At 42.5% G+C, this 17,182-nt stretch overlaps 2 long non-coding RNA genes across 2 annotated transcripts in view; one reads left to right on the forward strand and one right to left on the reverse strand.

Moving 5' to 3' along the window:
* The window catches only part of LOC147062508 (uncharacterized), a 145,907-nt gene that overhangs the window by 35,584 nt on the left and 93,141 nt on the right, over positions 1 to 17,182 (reverse strand). The gene's annotated exons all lie outside the window — the stretch shown is intronic.
* LOC147062510 (uncharacterized) lies at positions 8,771 to 16,507 on the forward strand. Its single transcript, XR_015068052.1, has 3 exons — positions 8,771 to 8,906; positions 13,398 to 13,478; positions 16,120 to 16,507. It is a non-coding gene; the product is annotated as an uncharacterized LOC147062510 (long non-coding RNA).

Consider the following 17,182-nt stretch of genomic DNA (forward strand, 5'->3'; position numbering starts at 1 on the left):
ATATGGCAGATTAATTTGAAAAATACTAAAAGCATGGGCCATCATTCTATCAAGTTTGCTAGATCATCTTCGTTGGACCTGAGCCTAGTTCGTGTGGAGCTGTGCATAAGCAAACATTGACACAAGGTGAGAGTCACACAGGTACATGAAATGTCATTGAGGTGAGAGCATAAGACAAGAGAGTGAAAGGACGATGGGACAAGATGAGGAATGCTGAGATACTAAGTGAGATAGAGGCATATCTTTGCTCTACATTCTTTTATGCAATAAATAGTGTGTAATATGTAAAACCAGAGCCACATCGAGGCAAAATGTGACTGCGTAGGTCTTTGTGTACCGATGGGAATCCAGTCTTGCCGTCTCCACGCTAATCCCTGAGTGGTTGAAGTGGATGTGGAGTGGAGGACTTTCACGTGCTGAGTTCCCCAATGAAAGCGAATAAGAGCACAGGAAGGAGAGATGATGCAGACAGGAAACACACACAGACAGACAGGGGGGCATGCAAAGTGTGTTTAGAGGAGCCAGACCCCTGTGTGGCAATAACAAAGTCACAGGTCAGTGACACAGCCAATGAGAGGTCAAGCAGGAAGTCTGAGATAAAGAGGCAGAGGGCTGATGCTCATTAACACGCATCTTGAGCGATTGAGTAAATATATTCGGTCTGACCAAAGGTTAGAAATTATTCAGAGTTGGGTATTAAACATAATTTTAGACAATTAGAGTGTAGGAACATCTGAGTGTTGTGATATAATCACATCCTGAGAAGGGAGGCGGTGGGAGTGGAACTGTTTGTGGGGGTAGACACGGATGTCCCCGCATTGGCTGCCATTTAGCGGGACAGCGTGAGGAGGACTGTCCAGTTCCCAAAGCATGACATCAGCCAGTTGGCAGAGGAGGTGTCAGAGCAGGTGCTGTATGGGAACGAGGGCTGGACCGAGACATAAGGGGAGAGGGTGGAATCGGGGAAGGACAGGCTGAGGGTGGAGGTAGGGGGGCATGGAAGTGCGGGACGGCAGAGCAGCGGGAGATGCAAGGAGATGCGGCACGAGCCAAGATGAGAGTTCTATTTATAGCTCCCCATCACGGGCCACTCTACCAACTCCTGATCACGACCGGCATTATCCCTCTATTTCCCTTCATCAGCTCATGTCCAGAGGGAGGTAGGGAGGTGCACATTTGAACAACGGAAATACAGTCTATTCTTAGACAGCCGCATTTAAACTTTCATCCCTTTGTGCCATAATAAAAAAAAAAAACTACACATCTATATAAACACTTGCAGTTTAATGTTCATTTTTCTGCTTTGGAAGGCAAGTCTCACTTTTGCATCATTGGATTATGAAATCCCTGACCTTAAACTCACCTCAGGTAAACCTAACAGAAGAGGTTCTTCAGTGCCCCATTGCTTGTGAGGGTTGTCATGGAAACACAAAAACAGCTTTGACCAGCAATCTGGTGGACATCAGCACGATCTAAACAAGACAATGTTGCTATCTAAAAGATGACAGTTGAACTTGTTCAAGTTAGAGTGATGTCCAAACCAGTCCTAGACCAGCCAGGATGGATTCGAAAAGTATGTATTACAGATGAAGCTCTTCAGTTCAATACAGAGTTGAGCAAATATTCCTCAACAATACGCTTCCAAACTACACCAAACCTTGAAGGTTATTATGCATTTCACACTTCAGATCCAAAGTCAAAGTACAGCATTTTTTGTTATAGGTTTAATGCTAGTTAACAAATCTTCGAAAGTTTTATTATTGTTCTTTATTAAAATAATTGTGTATTTGTTATTTACAAATAATCATTTTCAGCCAAATGTAATTGGATAATTCACTGCAGTGCAATAATCTTTCCCCTCAAACTGCGTCTTAAAAACATCACGACCAAGCATACAGTTGTATCACTCATAAATTGCTTTCATTAACTGTTGCAGCATAATGACATTGTGTCCACTTGTAATGTCTCAGGGCCACCGCGTGTTACAATATAATGCAGGCTTTGTCTTCCACTTATCTGGCTGCAGCTCAGCCTGCGGAATTTGATTTCAGCAAAGACTATCCAACTTTCAGAAACAAAGGACACAATCTTGCTCTTTGTGTGAAGGCCTGTTGTCAACCACTCCACACAGACAAAATAATCATCTGAACCAGGCCAGATGACTCGATCTTAACGGGTTTACGCAGAAGTGTCTGCACACCTTTTACATATAACACAGTTTCAAATAAAGAATAATTGTGATCATATGACCAGAGACTGCTCTGTATGCCGAGTGCCTAGTAAGTAAACGAATTTTTTGTTTATTTATTTATTTCACAGTGAATCCCAGAATCCACCCACACAGGCTAGACCTGTGGAGACCTTCTGTTCCGCAACTCAGGACACACACGTGACCGCGCAAACAACACACACTGTGAAAAGGCAATCAAAAGACGTTTGTCGCCTCTTTTAAGTTAATACATATTCCAATTTGGTTGAGTTCATATTGCGCAGATGGTAAATTCAGTTAAGTACAGCCACTTTGAAATCAAATGAAATATCATGAATGATTCCAAAAAAATAAAAACTAGATTAAAGTAGTTTGTCACAATGTTAACATCTGCAGGTTTTATGCCTTTTCTAACTTGATGTTTCTTTCGATATACACTCAGTAAAATGAGGTGGGGGTGGTGAGATTCATTTGATTCAATTGTGTACACTGACACCAGCAAAAACAGTTGGGCTTGCGTGGTTTATGGAGCCAGCAGACAGAAGAGTGCATATGGACATTTCACGTTATGGCACATCTCACTATAATGTGATGTGGTAATGGCCGTGAAACCACATGTCACTGCGGATAGGAGAGAGACTCCAGAGAAGAAGCGAGACCCGATGCCAGCCGAGTGCGGAAGTTCACCTTCACTCGCTCTTTAGCTTCATTTTTTTTAATTTGGTGTGTTCTAATTGTGTTCTCTCACGATTAATTCATTCTCAAACTCAAGTTTTTTATGATTTTCCTTTCTTCCTGCTGCTTCCCCCCACCCCCCACCCCTGGTGTTCTCATCTTGGAGAGTTGCTGGCTCAAAAAAATGCCCTGTACCGGCCAAGCCGATACTGTGGTTATTCTTTGAAAGAGTCTATTTTGTGCCACTCCATATAATCAAATGATGTTTAAACCATCCTGGAGGCAGAACCTCTGTTTTTTTTTCTTCTTGATGTCATTATGCAACAAATCTTCTTTGCTGTAACGTACTTTAATGTTTGTCGTTAGTCCCTTGCATGAATCAGCCTGTGAACAGCTTGGCTTGTGTTCACTCGCCATATTGGTTTGATGCTACTGCTTTCAAGGTATAATAGAGAACATGTTCACATTAGTATGCTGGAAGAGACACCAATGCATCTGTTATTTATTTGCTAGTGGTGCATACATGTTTTCCAAATCTACCTATATATTCAATCATGAATATCATGGTGGTGTATTGACAAAGATCGGGGGTGGCTACACAGAAAAAAAAAGCTGAGCGATTTCTCTGCTTGCGATCCACTTTTCTGGAGCCTTCGACATTGCAGATGGCAAAAAAAAAAAACTACATTTAAAACAAGATTAAAAATTTCTGGCAAATGTTGGCCCATTAAATCTGAATGGTCGTTGGATTTTGTGGGAACATGTTTTTGGAAGCCAATTAACACTTACAATGTGCCTCCCTGTATCTCAAAGCAGTTTCATTAAGAGTCTCGTCAAGACCTTCAGTGGTTCTCCTGACCAGTCGTCCTTCAAAAGGTATAAATATACAGTAAAGTCAGTGAGCCATGCAAAGACTTACGCACACAAATGCGTGCAGTGACGGAAGGAATATTATACACACACAATTGCCTGCACATGTGCTCTCACACACTACTTATCTTAAGATCATCTGCAGAGCGAGATATGTTATTAAAGAATCTTTCCTAGACATGATGTCACCAAGCACACAAAGGATGGTTTTAAACGGGACGTACATTGAGATGGGATGGGAAACTGGTCAACCAGACTCCCTTTGATTGACCCCCACTCCCCAGACATGCGTGTATTTTGTCCATATTTAAAATGTCATTTTTTTGTCATACAAAAGTATGTGATCCTATGTGGCCTTGAGTTGCACTGATAAAAACATTGTGGGGATCCATCATCAAGTTGGCCATCCCTCATCTAGAGTGTGCTTTCCTCGATAAATTTATACGCTAGTCTCTGATGTTGGTTCGAGCATCAACTGACGCCAGGGGACAGTGAGCTTCATTTAGAACAAAGACTCACACTGCTGTAAAATACACTCAACAAGTAGCTACAGTAAGCCACCTCAAGCTGGCGCTCTGGATAATTATGGGTTTTGTGTGTATGTGTGTGTGTGTGTGTGTGTGTGTGTGTGTGTGTGTGTGTGTGTGTGTGTGTGTGTGTGTGTGTGTGTGTGTGTGTGTGTGTGTGTATTTGGCGTTGAGGAGCGAGGGAAGGAAAAAAGTTGTCATTTTTTACAGTGAATTCCAACTTGATAAACAGAAGCAGGTGGCCTTTTCTCTCAGACACAAACACTGAAAAGAAATGGGTTCAAGGTCATACAATTAAAATAAACAAATACTACGCTGCTATTATGTATTGTACTGACTTTATGCTGAATATTCATTTTGCATGACTGTTTGTAATCATCTGCTTGACAATTCTGGTTTTTTGGGGGGGAAATTGAATTCAGGCATTGATAAATTAGAAGTGCTTAAAGTGACATTTCAGTTTAGTGCATGCACATAAAAAGTAGATAAATTCTTTTGAAAGCGATGATTAAGTGGTTTATTTTTTGCACATTGTCCTTCTGACCGTTTCCTCCCTCCATTACATTTATCTGAGTCATACAAAATTAGGCAACAACCCACAGAAATCAACAGCAGCTAGATAAAAGTCACGAGTGTGACTTCACCGTAGCCGATCTCGAATTTACCATCACAGACGTTAGGTTTCTGCCATGCACACCTCAACTGACAGGCTGCTCGACAGCTGACATCTTTACTAAGCCACGCTGACCCTTGATGCCTGAGGCGCCCCCTTGTTTTTGTAATGTTTAAAAAGACATGAGGAGCAAATCCTCTCGCTGGGATAACTCGGAGGGAGAACACAGATTAAAGTGCGTTTGTGTCAGAATGGAAGCCCGGGGGCTTCGCAGGGCAGACAACCGTGCATGCCTGTATGAGTGTGTTTGTAGAAACACGGGCGCTCTCACTTTCTTTTGGCGGTCACCACACGTGTGTGTGCCCACCTCACCTGCATCTACTTTACCTCTCCGTCGGCCTTTCATGCTGAATGGAGACAAATGCTGTTCTGGCCCGTACTGAAGGCAATGAAAAGACCCATTTCTCTCTACCTACAGATCAATGGGCTCCCATTCAATTAGAAAATCTGAAACCATTAGCACCCAGCTAATGACCCCATTCTGGGGAGCTGCGAAGCGCTGGCCTCGGGGTGGGAGGGTGACGGGTGGGGGAGCTAGAAAAAGCATCCCGGATGGGTGGGGGATTTCTTTAACTGCATTTATTAATGGTGCATTACACTTCTTCAGAGTCGTATTGGCCACATAATACACTTTCTGGCTAGCAGGGTGTTGAATGCTTTGTCCCCTTGGTCCTTTATCAGAAAACACAATTTTCCACTTCCTTGTGGCCCTAGTAACTGGAATGGAACTCAGTGGAGGAAAGAACTCCATCGAGACTCAACTCGGAATTCAGTTCCCCGAAAAACTGCACACCTCCTGTTACAGCTATTGCATGTGGTGTAATTTTGTCACTTAGAAATGAAGGAAACGTGTTGGAAATTAAAGGCAAAACACTTAAGCCGCAATTCCATCAAGTTTGGTTGGCCATGAAATGGTTCGGAAATATCTAGCCCGGCGTGTGTTTCCACTGTGTAAGCCGAATGACGATCGCTACAGCAAACTCTTAATATTATGTAGCATTAGAGCAACATTTAATAAGCGAACACAATCATCAATTTGTGTTCTTTCTAATAAAGATCCTGTAAAGTGTATCCTGAGATTTTGGTTCTAAATACAGATCTACCCTTTGTAGTACTTCATTGTGGAAATTAAGTTTTAAGGTTAAAGTTCCTTGTCCATGAGACTTCATTTGATGACCATGCAAAGTGGGAACTTCCACTACCGATTGATCTGTTCAACATGGTAGGATATATTCCAGCCATTAGAGGTTTAAGTGGATGCATGTTCTTATGTGTTGGTAAAAGAAAAATGCTAGACAAAATAGTGTCCATTTTTTCCAGGACAAGTAGTGATAGTTGACTGACAGTTAACACTTGAGCAGGGTGTAGTTGCAGCACAGTAAGCAGACACACCCAAAGTGTCTGGGAGCGCTAAGAATTGCTTGATTTTACAATTTCAAGCCTCATTTTTTTTTTATACAGTACTCAGTTTTTTTCAAATCATTCATATTTTGCAGCGCTGTGAACAACTCTGTGTGGCGTGTGTCATATTTAGAAGACATACTTGTATTTTATCTTTCGTATGGACTGTATAATTAAATTTAACATTGACGTAAGACTTCCCTGTCGACCAATCATTACAGAGCAGTGTGTCTAACTACATCCGGTGCTAACATGCATACACATACCCTAAAAAAAGGGCACTGAAAAGCCAAACAGTACAATTCATCTTGTTTTGCTACCCTTCACAACTTTTGACAGTGACAGACCATTTTGAATTCAGTCTGTAACCAAACCAACCGACATGTATGTTTTTCAAAAGTGGGAGGTTGCCAGAATACCCTGAGAGAAACCCACATCCTGTAAATACACAACGGACACGAACACTTCAGCAGAGACAGTGAGTAACTCAAATAAATAAATAAATAAATAAATCTCCCAACGTAAAGGTTTGGGTTCAATCCCCACTCCCTAGCCATTGTGACCATGGTGAAGTATCCTTGAGTAAGCTCCTGATGCTGCGTCATTATATAGTAGGTAAATGAGAAAGTCAGTGTGAAGCACTTTGAGGGCCATAACTCATGGAAAAAGTGAGACTATTAAACCTTTCAGATACTGGATCTCCAAAAAAGAAATGCTACTTTGCCCATGACGCTCTTCATAAAATTTGTGAAGAACAGCAATTAAACCTTATTCAAAAAAAGTGAAATGGTCCAACCTTTGAGCTCACCAGCCTTGACAACCATGTATGCAGAAGAAAAGAGAGGAAGCGGAGGCATGCAAACACTTAAACGAATTAAAAGGGGCGGATACCGCAGCGTTTACAGGTAGGAGCCATGTGGCTAAAAGCAGAGGTTGGACGCCATGATCAGAGTCCATATCCTGTGTCTTAAAGCGAGCTGCAGCCTCAGGCCCTGTCGGTGGGGGGGGTCAGCTTTAATGGGGAGGGAGTGTGCCACTGGTAAACACATGCTGAAGTACATCAAAAACACTGCTGGCAAAGAATTAGGTCATTTGTGATAAGCATGAAAACTGGAAAACCTCACAATCATTTTGGCCCGTGCTAAGACGAAAGAGTCCCCAGAGAGACATTTGTTCAGCTTGATGTTTCGTTTAACTCAATAGCATTGTTAGCTTAGACATCTAAATCAAACTCTGCTTCGGTTTATGGCGGGGAAACATCCGTTTTACAAGTAACTCATAGCACATAACCTAATAGAAGAGTAAAAAAAGAAATACTTTTAACACTGAGATCCCTTGTGACTCATGCTGCAGATGTGGAGCCCAATCCAATATAAAGCTATCAATGAAATCATCATATTACATTTCACGGCAACATTCATACGCAGCGAATGAGCCTTGAAAACAGTTGCATGAGCTAATAAATTGGCCGGGTTTGGCGGTAGCGAGGTTAATGACAAAAGCAGTGGCTGTGTCATTATTCAGAAAGAAAGAAAAACATTTGTCACTTTTTTGCTCACTCTGTAGTGAAGACCAAATACTGGCGTGATCATTTGTGCAGATTTGTAGCGAGGGTTTGGCGGATGAGAGCCAGGTCAAGGCGGGAGGGCAGAGGACACTCATGCTGTGTTCTGCATTGCTTCACTGTGTGTTTGGATGAGGAAAAAAATAGCACTCTGAGTCATTCTTGATAAAAAACATACAGCAGTGACAAATAAGTATGATTACAAATTTTTTTTGTTACACTTTCTGTCCAGTTTAGACATGTAGAGGTCCAATAACTGAAGGGTGGATCGAGACGATCATTCATTGTTCGATGGAGCATTACAACTTTTGTGTGTCGATGGGACTGATATAAAGAAATAATACACAATGTATTATCACGAATAGTTATTGTGGTTTGCGGAGAAAGGGTCGAAGCCAATTTTGTTTCTTGTTTTTGGATGTCAATTCATCCATTTGTTTTCTTTCACTTATCCCCCTTCAGGGTCACGAGGAAGCTGGAGCGTTCCCCAGCTGATTTTGGGCAGGACACCCCGGACTGATTGCCAGGCAATTGCAAGCCACAGGCAGCCACTCACTCTCAAATACACAAGTGGGCCAACTCAGTTCACCAAACATGCACATTTTTGGATTGTGGGAAGAAACTCACACAGGGAATTACAAACACAAAAAGCAAAATCCAAGTTGAGCCTTTAAAATGTATTTAATGTTAAGCGCTGAAAGTATATTCTATTTTTATTTTGGTTAAGTCCATTTCATACACACACAAAAACACACTGGGGCGCCTCCAACCAAATACTATGCTGAATTCATTTTTGGTGTTACACTGTGATGATGTCACTCTATGTACCACTGAGTGCCATAAAACGAGGAGCTGAACTCAACAGCACCGAGTGACAGAAACATGGCTGAAGACAACGCGAGGTTCTTCGAGCACTTGTAAAGAATTTATTCTGGGAAGAGAGATGGACATGAGGCCGTACGGGGAGCACGAGGGAGGAGAGGCAAGGTGAGTAATGCGGGAACGACATGGCATGCGGGTGGAGGGCATACGCGGGCTCTTTCCCTAAGAAGTGCTAACTTGGACAGTGGGAGGAATTTCTGTGGTTTATCCAACGAGAGCAGCTCCATCTGTATAAACTGGAGACTGCCAAATTGTAGGATCCATGCGCGCGTGCACACACACACACATGCACACACGCAAAGGTTGCCAGAATGTCGACTCCCTCAGTCAGAGGAGCTGAGAAACTTAACTCCCTCATCACCTCCTCAGATAAGCAGAGCTCATAATATGCTGATAAAAAAAAACAACAACACAGTTACAAGAAATCATCACACAGATGAAAAAATAAGTCACATGCGTTTGTTTTGAACCGCAAACAAACTTTGAGAATCGAGAAAGTAAGGTTCTTGGCCTCCTTTGCCTTCAGAGTACTCGAAGTGATTGTTACACTCAAGTTGTGCTGAGCCTCTCTAATGACAGTGATGTGGAGACAGAGGTTATGTAAGTGTGAGTTGCAGTCACAATCCACTCCACTTAGACGTGACTCAGCTGGCCCACTGCCTGTTGCCGTAAATGAGTGCGTGAGTGAGTGTGTGTGTGTGTGTGTGTGTGCACACGTGTGATGAAGAAGACAAAGGGGTGCAGTTGATGAAAAACACAAAATGTTTGATTTTATTTTCATGCTGGGTAGGTCACAGTGAGCCTAAAGTTAGCCTTTTTTGGATGTCATGTTTAAAATGACGCACTCGCTGATTACATTCGCATGGTTGCTCAGGTTAATCTGCTCTAAAATGAGAGGATATTCAAGTGTGTGTGTGTGTGTGTGTGTGTGTGTGTGCATGAGTGTTAATGCGACACACACACACACACACACACACACACACACACACACACACACACACACACACACACACACACACACACACACACACACACACACACACACACACACACACACACACACACACACTGCCCCCTTAGTTTCCCAGCAGTCCTTATGGCAGAGGACTGACATCTTTCCACAGGATGTGAGACCTGTGTGATCATCCATCACTGCTTGCACGAGTGAGTAAAACTCTACAGCGCCTCCTTTCGTACTTCAGTCAGCATTGCTCGCAACACACACACACACGCACACACACACACGCACACGTACTTATTCACAACTTCAATAGCTTGTGTCTCTTTAAAATTTTGCTCTCCTTTCACCATGGGGGCAGGGTTATACTCTGTAAGTCACTGGGCTGTCCCTGGCACAGACTCACTCACTCACACGCACGCACACACACACACACACAAAAACACACACAAACGCACACGCACACACACTTAAAGCGCTCCATGTTTATGAGTGGATCTGGCTTAATTCCCAGAGCCTTGGGGCTGCACGGCCCCAGCACCAAGTCACTTAACCCTTCAGGAGCTCGCAGAGCTCCATATGAATGCCAAACAGGAGCATCAGATAAATATATCAAAACCCGGCCTTTGAGGCCAAACGCCAAAAAGAGTCTTTTCACCTAATATCAACAAGTCCACACCAACAAACATTCTTTCCATGAAAGCCTCAACAGCCAAAGTTTAAAACTGAGCTTTTCCTTTAACGCTCTGCCCAACTCTTGCAGTTAACTGTTTCGGAGCACTAAGAGAGCTGATCAACAATTGAGAAATATTCTATATTCCTTCATGATGTTGATGATCTTTGAAATTGAATTCGAAATTGAAAATTTAAATATATATATATATATATATGTATTTTATATATTTGATTGATTTACATATATAAAGAAAAATAATCTTGGTCTGTATATGTGTGTGTGTGTGTGTATACATATATACATATATATATACATATATATATATACATATATATATATACATATATATATATATATATATATATATATATATATATATTTATATATATATATATATATATATATATACACACACATATATACATACATACATTATACACTGTCACAAACCTCAAACTAACAAAATGTCAACAAGAACTAAAAAAATAAACCAGCTTGTTTTGAGTTCCCAGGCACTGCTTTGTTCAAGTTGTATTACCTTACTTTGCTACTGGAAACTCGCATCAACATTATACTGCCTAAAAAACTAATATGTGGGGGGAAAAAAAGTACTTCAAAAATACAGCGACGATATACAATATGGACATAGTGTCTGCGGACATGCTTAAAATCTGACATCAGACAGTCTGACGTAGCCTGACATATTGCAAAGCACACCAGGCAGCAGCAGATAATGACCAGAAAGCACTTTGGACCACCTCGCAGACAGCATGGACGTTTAAGGAATGTAAGGCCACCGAGAGCTGATGTAAAGTGTGTTAAGTGTGATGGGCACCGTGACGGATGCTTTGACCTTATCGGCATCATCTGCAGAATTTGACTGTGAAAGATGATGGACCTGCTCTCTGTTCCCTGCAAAATAGATCCCCAAGGCACTATAGCTGCCTCAATAACCATGTCAACTCGGAGGCAGGGCTATTGCCCTCCCACCTTTACCAGAGCATAACCCTTTAAAACCATCCCGAGAGGGTCCGGCCTAATAATAGGATATGAATGTGATTCTATGGAAATGATAGTGCAGCACAAAATTAAATGGCAGTCAAATGTATGTTAATCACTAAATCCATGGGTTGTATACGCACTAACACAGAGGAAGTGAAAGCAAGACTTTGGGGTATTTCAATTATAATTGTTGCAAACAAAGGAAATCCAGCACCGATGGGTTTTAAAAAAACAACAACATATACTCACACGAGACAACGTGCACACTCATTGTAAGTACAGTTGCTGAAGGGTGTTCTATAATTCTAGTGTGTGTTAATGACTCTCCCAGGCACGCTGGAGAAGACGTTAAAAACTCAAGCTGTGATTTACTGTGCGGCGATGCAAGCTGGGGCACGACCTAAAGAGTCTCACCATGGCACCGACACGTGTGTCATTCTATAATGTATGGACAGATGTGCTCACACAATCCTAACCACTGAGTCAGAATTGAACAAAAACACTATTTAAATTGAAAGTTGTCACATATATCACTTGGTTTCTATGCCCTGCGAATGGCTGGAGACCTGTTCAGGATGTAGTTTGCCTTTCGCCCGATGTCAGCTGGGATAGGCTCCAGCATCCCCCGCGTCCCTGAATGGGATAAGCGGTGTTGAGAATGAATGGATGGATGGATGGATAAAAATATTGATCCGATTAGGGCTTTCAGGCAGAACAAATCATTCCGACATGTGCAGATTGATGGATTATACAGGAAATAGTAGTAGAAGACAAAGAAGCTGTAACGACTTCCATGGTTTAATTCATCAATATACTATAGAATTGAGAGTAAACTCGAGAAAGGTCCACTGCACTCCTTGTGCAGGTTGAATGGCCTGAAGCCACAAAACAATCCATATTGCAAAAAGATCACCAAAGATGCACTTACAAAAGTCCAAAGACTTACCAAAATTACTGCAAGCCTGTATTGAAAGAAAAGAAAACACATGTTCATGGCATTCAAGTTCCGGAATGAAACATTGCACGAGAAAGATTTGATGATTTCAAGTAACCATTCCCAATAGCTTGTGAAGCTTTTAGTCCATTTCCAACAGCGTTGCTCGAGCCCTCCACGGTAACATGCACAGGTTACATGGCCTGTGGAGAAGAACCTCGGAGGAGGACTGGGAATGACAGCTCAGGCACAAAAAAAGTGGACCAAATGAAATTAAGTTGGCAGTGAGAAAGCGAGAGAAAAAGATAGGGGATATAAGAATTGATGAAAAGAGGAAAAATGAGTAGGTGGAACAGATGCAGTTCTGACAAATGAAAGCGACAGAGAGTTATTCTCCCTATCTTTTTGAAAGTTAGTTGAATCTCTGGAGGTTTAATTGAATTCAAAATAAGTCAGGAGCCAGAAAGTTTCTGCAAGGTTTGACGCCACAGATGAAGAACTGGTGAATGACAGGAGAGACCGTTCCATAAAAGTGTCATCCAGATGAGTCCCGCGTCAGGCAGAAAAGGTTCGACCACATACTCAGGTAAATTGATCTCACGGGAGAGTGAGTACGTTTGGAATAAAAATGGGAAAAAAAGGAAGGCAAGGAATGAAAATGAAGAGGAATGAGCAAAAAATGGGAGAAGGGAAAAGGAACATGGGATAAGGTATGAGGGTGGACAGAGGCAGGGCTTCGAAAAACTGGAGAGGTTTTGGTTGGGCTCTGCCTGACGTGCAATGTTGACTCCAGAGCAAACAGAAGCGAACAAAGAGGCCGCTGTCTGGGTCAGGGTGGGTCGGCGAAGGGGACAGCAACACCGACATGTGAAATGTGACAGATCTATTTTAGGGTTGAGCCGCCCATTCAAAATGTGGTGTCAGGGTCAAGGGTCAAGGGCAGGGCTGGAGGATCCCAAGCGCATTTTGAGATTGATTTTACTGTATGAGATAATGGAATGAAGTAATCTGTTATTTTCTTTACAGGTTCAACCCCGGGAAGCTATGAAAGGAAAAAGAGGTAAAAGGGAGAGCTCTGTGGATTGAAAATGATCGTCTCTTTTGCAGGTACACCCTTCTGATTCTTTTTAAATAAACACACACACTTCCACTCCTCCGTCACTCGTTTAAAGGAGTAAGAGGGAGGTCATGGCTGAGTGTTTATTTTCTAATAGTTCATTTTGCAATGATGACAGCTGTGCTTTTGTCAAGATGTCCTCTCACCACATCCTCATTCTGTTTGTGTGGATTTTTGTATTCCTTTGATTAGATTTATTTTCTTTGACGTAATTTCTTCTTTTCCTGTATTCCATCTAAGTTCATGCCTTGTATGCACATTTGCTTGTTGTCTCGTCCTCCTGTTGCTTGCGTCAATCAATCGGGTCCCTCCATCCATTCATGTCGTTTCCAGTTGTGCCTCGAAGGCTCCTCAGCTTGCATTTTTTTAATTCTCCTGGTTTCGTTCAGTCTGTCAGATATTTGTTGTCTTGAGTGGTATTTTGTTTTTGTACTTTGCTAACTCAGTGTTTTGAGACTTTCACGTGCATATTTTTTAACGGAGGTAAAAGTACATCTTCTCATAGAAGTACTAACAAGTATTCTAGAAATTGGTGATGAGAACAAGGTCTTGACAAACCCGTTCTCCGATCCAACCCCTTCCCGTGCCCTCACCTGCACTCTGGTTCGGCCCTATCAGCATCCAAGCAGAGGGACTGATTATGCAGGCAGCTGTCAGCCCTCTCAGGTGAGGCCCCCGGGCCCCCAGGCGACAGTTCAACCGCGTCAGATTGAGGTTATGCTGCCGAGCCTGACAGTCGTATGAACAACACAGAGAAAAGAATGCTAATGGCTCAAATCAGATCAGCGCTGAGATGAGAGGCTGGCGCAGAGTAGGCGAAGTGGTGGGCGCTGCCAGGCAATCCCGATCATCTGTCATTCAGGCGCGGCCTCGTGATTGCGTCTATTTGTTGTGCATGTCGGAGACGGAAACGCCGGCCGCCCAGGATTATACCCCCAGTCTCTGACATGTTTTCCCTCCTCGCCTCCTTGAAGTTTGAGAGATGAAGGTGCGGGCTGGCACAATGCGATGGATGGATGTGCGAGGCTATATACAGTGCAGCGCATGGTTCCTTTATTCTTCCAGTGAGCACGCCTTGCGCATCTTTTATCAAGCTGCCTAACTCCACCTCCATCTTTGACTCTCTTTCTGCCTGGGAGCCATACCTTCGTGCAGAAAAAGGCCCAAAAAAAAAAAAAAAAAAAAATGAACGCCGTTTCCTTTTCTGAATAATGCTGAGTTCAATATTATTTTGTTTTGAACTTCAGCTCAGCGCTTGCCTCCTCTCTGCTGCGGGGCAACTCCTTCATGATGAGAGACGAAAAGCTTTAGCGCCATCACTTACGGGCAGTCAAACAGCCTCGTGTGTGGTGAGAACCGGGAATTTGCGATTGAGCCGAAGACTGCCGCTCGCTCGCTCGCCTTCCTTCCCTTAGTTGCCGCGGTTCGTCTTTAAACGTCTCATTGCGCTCGCTTTCGCAGGACTACAGACAGAACGTTAAAGCCTACATGTGCATGTGTTCCCCTCATGACTGAATAATGTATCCTGACAGCAGAGACAGATGGATATATGATCACCAGCTAAAGAGGATTGCTGTGACACCGAACCAGGAACTGCTTGTCAAGTCACGTTACGACTGTCGGCCTTGAATCCAATGTAGGTCTCTTTCAGCCTGGGCTCCATTGTCAGACATCATCAGTGAGCGAGAAAGTTTTACCTTTCAAATGAGAAGAAAATTAGCTGAACTGGTTGAACTGCCAGGTTCCCTAAACTTCAGCTCAAATACCTTCAAACCCAAACAGCTTGACACACCAGCCTCCTTCTCACTCTGTCCCGGCAGAAGGCTTTAATTAATATAGACATGATAATGAGATTCCCCGCGATTAATACACACAGCATTTATGGATTTAAGTGCAACAGATTCCACATAATGTGATTAGCAGCAGTTGGAGTGGGGGCATCTGGCACAGGAGTTGAAATGTAGGAGGGCTTGGGCAAAATACGGACTTGTGTGTCGTGAGGGCAGGATTTATTTAGTATGTGTGTGTGTGAGTGCCATGGAATGCCGAGATGTTCTGTAGGACCCTGTTTATTTGATGATGGAGGATTGGTGGTTGACTTCAAATATGTTATCTTAACCAAATGCAATGCATTAAGAAAACGGGAACAACTATTAATATCATGATGAACACTAACTTTGTGACCTTTATTTTCATGTGACTTTCTGTTTCACAAGAGTAAAAAAAAAAAATTGATCAAGCAAAAGGACTTGAGGAAGTAAAATGGGACTTACAGTATATTTCATTGGTTTCTCTCAAAGAAAGTCAATTTTGGTACATTTTTTTTTAGTGACTCGTATTTAATGAACTCATATTGTAATGTATAATCTTTTTCTGCTCTCTTTTGTTGCCTTTGTGTCGACACTAAGCTGGATAATTTAAAGACATATGGTCCGCATTCTCTCCAAAACTTCTGTCTCTTGTTTACTCATACAGCCATGGGGCTGGTAATTAATTTGTATTCAATGATATATATGCTTGTATGTATAATCTGAACAAAAGCCTACCAAAAATAACGTGACTAGAAAAACGATCTGGATTGTTATTCTGCTTCTGAAGACCTTGCTGATTATCTGATCGGGTGTGTTGCAGCAGGGAGACATCGAAAACACGGAACCACGAGGAGCAGGATTGAAGACCCCTGTTATACCGCCTCCAAAGAATCAAGAGTCATGCAAGATATTGTGACGTCTCGTGCTTTCATACAATAACAGTCAGAGATGCAAATAAAACATTTATTCATGTTTTCCAGAAGATTTTAGTTGAATTCCAAATCGTAGAAACGAATCCGAGGAATGGAAGTAGTAGCGTAGAGGGGAGTTGACCAATGTAGAGTGAGTGGAAAATACTACAACTAGCTCATCATTCCAAATGAGTTTTCACTCCAAGCCTCTCCTGCTGACCGGCAGACACGGTAACCGACGAAAAAAAAATCTCCAAAAGTTGGCAATGAAAGTGAATCAAGGGAGCAAAAGCAAACAGAGGAAGGAAAGCGTGGGATGGGGAGGGAGAAAGTGGAGGGGGGGGGAGTTGACAGGAGAGGAAAGGTAACGGGAGAAGCGACGAGGAGGTGAAACGCCGAGAAGAGTTCGGACGCTCTCCAATAAAAACACAACGTCAGTTGCAACATGTTTGCGGAAAGTGGGGAGCGCTTTCTACGATCCACTTCCACTCGTTGACCAAGAGTACCCCGACCTTCTGGTTCATGCCCTGTAAAACCAATTTACTAAGGCAAGAAAAAGGGATGTATGGAACATGACTAAGAGCAGCAACATCAGCAAGGAGAGCTCGTACCAAGAACACTGACCTTGTGACACATAGCGACGCACAAACATGGACGAACACACATGTACAGTACATCAATGCACATCCAGGGTCACATTAACTTCAGCTGCTGGGACAGAAGTGCAAGACAACCATCCCTGCTTCCTGTTTTTCTGCAAATGAAACTATGTCAAAGGCTATAAGGCTGGCACTACGCACTCACAAAGTCGAAGCAGGACAAACAATACATTCAAATCAAAGACCTATACACAACATGGAGTTTTCCTCTATTTAATATGATATTAAATTACAAGAAAAATCAGAAGAATTATTGTCTTTTTCTTTACAACAAAGCTCACATCTTTAGAGATTCTTTATCTGTGAACTCACA

The sequence above is a fragment of the Syngnathus leptorhynchus genome, chromosome 1 (assembly GCF_054491065.1).
Source record: "Syngnathus leptorhynchus isolate UIUO chromosome 1, UIUO_Slep, whole genome shotgun sequence".
Lineage (NCBI taxonomy): Eukaryota > Metazoa > Chordata > Actinopteri > Syngnathiformes > Syngnathidae > Syngnathus > Syngnathus leptorhynchus.